The sequence below is a fragment of the Ranitomeya imitator genome, chromosome 10, assembly GCF_032444005.1.
Source record: "Ranitomeya imitator isolate aRanImi1 chromosome 10, aRanImi1.pri, whole genome shotgun sequence".
Lineage (NCBI taxonomy): Eukaryota > Metazoa > Chordata > Amphibia > Anura > Dendrobatidae > Ranitomeya > Ranitomeya imitator.
The window spans coordinates 48971533-48974816 of NC_091291.1; positions in this window are offsets into that span (position 1 = coordinate 48971533).

Below are 3284 nucleotides of genomic sequence, written 5' to 3' on the forward strand. Positions count from 1 at the left end.
ATAATCATAGACTCATTCAGACCCGTAGGCACAGGGAACCCCACCATAACATCTTTAATGGCCTCAGAAAGGCCATCTCTGAACTTTGCAGCCAGGGCGCACTCATTCCACTGAGTAAGCACTGACCATTTCCGAAATTTTTGACAATATATTTCTGCTTCATCTTGCCCCTGAGAGAGACTTAATAAAGCTTTTTCAGCCTGAATCTCCTGGTTAGGTTCCTCATAGAGCAAACCCAATGCCAGAAAAAACGCATCCACATTAAGCAACGCAGGATCCCCTGGTGCCAATGCAAATGCCCAATTTTGAGGGTCACCCCGCAGGAAAGATATAATAATCTTAACCTGCTGAGCAGGGTCTCCAGAAGAGCGAGATTTCAAAGAAAGGAACAGCTTGCAATTGTTCCTAAAATTCAGAAAACTAGATCTATCTCCAGCAAAGAACTCTGGAATAGGAATTCTAGGTTCAGACATAGGAGCATGTACAACAAAATCTTGTATATTTTGAACCTTAGCAGCAAGATTATTCAAGCTGGAAGCTAAACTCTGGACGTCCATGATAAACAGCTAAGGTCAGAGCCATTCAAGGATTAAGAGGAGGAAAAAAAAAAAAATCAGCCAGGCTGCAATTAAGGCTAGGCAGCAACCTCAGAGGAGAAAAAAAAAAAAAACTTCCTCAGACTACTTTTCCTCCTACTTCAGCCCAAACATTTTGGCCGGCTATACTGTCATGATTCCAATGGCAGGGAATCACAAAAGGACAAGCACCAACGAGCTCTAGGGTGATGGAACCTGAGCTGATCGCGACCCTAAACCTGAACACACAAATAACAATAGCCGGGGAACGTGCCTACGTTGATCCTAGACGTCTCGCACCAGCCGAAGATCTAACTTCCCCTATTAGAAGAAACGCAGACCTCTCTTGCCTCCAGAGAAATACCCCACAGAAATAGCAGCCCCCCACATATAATGACGGTGAAATGAGAGGAAGGCACATACACAGTATGAAAACAGATTCAGCAAAATGAGGCCCGCTAAAACTAGATAGCAGAGGATACAAAAGTAAACTGCGCGGTCAGCAAAAAACCCTTCAAAAAACCATCCTGCAATTACTTGAACTCATGTTCCAACTCATGGAACATGAGGAGCAATTACAGCCCACTAGAGCAACCAGCAGCAAAGAAACAATTATATGCAAGCTGAACAAGACAAAAATAAAGCAAAACGTGGAACAAGAAAATCAAAAACTTAGCTTGTCCTGAAGATTACTGAAGCCAGAAGCTGAGGTAACAAAACACTCTGATAACCTTGATAGCCGGCGGGGAAATGACAAGAAAGCCCGGTTAAATAGGAAACTCCCAAATCCTAATAGAACAGGTGGACACCAGAGACAGCAGAACACAAATCACCCAGTACCATCAGTAACCACCAGAGGGAGCCCAAAAACAGAACTCACAACAATAACTCTCAAACAAGTTGTTCAAATTTTTTTCTGTATTATATTGCGCATCCATAGGCAATCACAAAGTCTGAAGTACACTTAGTTGTTACATAACTTTCAACAAACTTGTTTAAATTTTTTTCGATATTATACTGCTCACCCATGGAGTATTATGTCTTCTTGGGTGCATTTCGATCGTATCTAACCCTCCCAAAAATTGTTAAAATTTTTACTTGCATTATATTGCTCATCCATAGAGTATTATATATTCTTTCGTACATTTTGTTGACATAAACCCCTCCAAAAACTGGGTCAAAAGTGTATCTAGGTAAATTTCATTGCTATATAAGCCTCTAAAACTTGTTAAAAAATTTATCAGTATTATATTGCTCAACCATAGACTATTCCAAGTTCTGGAGTCCATTTCGTTGGTGTATAACCCTCAAAAAACATGTTACAAATGTTTCAGTATTGTATTGTTCATCTATAGACTTTTACATTCTTGGGTTGATTATGTTGCTATATAAGGTTGTGGGCACATGTTGCAAATGTGGTGCATTTTGATGCAATCTGATGCCAGCAAAGTGAAACTTGACGAGTCATGCAAACGTTGAGCATTTTTGACATGCAGATTTGGTGCAGAAAAAAATCTGCAGCATGTCAATTCTCTGTCTTGTTTTGGTCGTGTTTTTCACCATTGACTTCACTCAAATCAAACAAAAATGTAGGGGAAGACGCACCAAAAACGTGCAGCTGCGTTTTTCCTGCCAAGAGATGCAGAAATGGTGCAGTCCTTAAGGTGGAGTAAAAGTGTGACCCCATTGTTCTCAGCAGCGATCTGGGAGTGGGAGATTCTACCAGATGTCTTCCCCATGCTGTTCCCCTACCATTCATAGTTACATAGTTATTAAGGTTGAAGGAAGACTATATGTCCATCTAGTTCAACCCATAGCCTAACCTAACATGCCCTAACATGTTGATCCAGAGGAAGGCAAAAAAAACCCATGTGGCAAAGAGTAAGCTCCACATTGGGGAAAAAAATTCCTTCCCGACTCCACATACGGCAATCAGACTAGTTCCCTGGATCAACGCCCTATCAAGGAATCTAGTGTATGTACCCTGTAACATTATACTTTTCCAGAAAGGCATCCAGTCCCCTCTTAAATTTAAGTAATGAATCACTCATTACAACATCATACGGCAGAGAGTTCCATAGTCTCACTGCTCTTACAGTAAAGAATCCGCGTCTGTTATTATGCTTAAACCTTTTTTCCTCCAACCGCAGAGGATGCCCCCTTGTCCCTGTTTCAGGTCTATGATTAAAAAGATCATCAGAAAGGTCTTTGTACTGTCCCCTCATATATTTATACATTAAAATAAGATCACCCCTTAGTCTTCGTTTTTCCAAACTAAATAGCCCCAAGTGTAATAACCTATCTTGGTATTGCAGACCCCCCAGTCCTCTAATAACCTTGGTCGCTCTTCTCTGCACCCGCTCCAGTTCAGCTATGTCTTTCTTAAACACCGGAGACCAGAACTGTGCACAGTATTCTAAGTGTGGTCAAACTAGTGACTTGTATAGAGGTAAAATTATATTCTCCTCATGAGCATCTATGCCTCTTTTAATGCATCCCATTATTTTATTTGCCTTTGTAGCAGCTGCCTGACACTGGCCAGCCACTGAATTTAAGTTTGTCATCCACCCATACACCCAGGTCTTTTTCATTGACGGTTTTGCCCAGAGTTTTAGAATTAAGCACATAATTATACATCTTATTACTTCTACCCAAGTGCATGACCTTACATTTATCCCCATTAAAGCTCATTTGCCATTTATCAGCCCA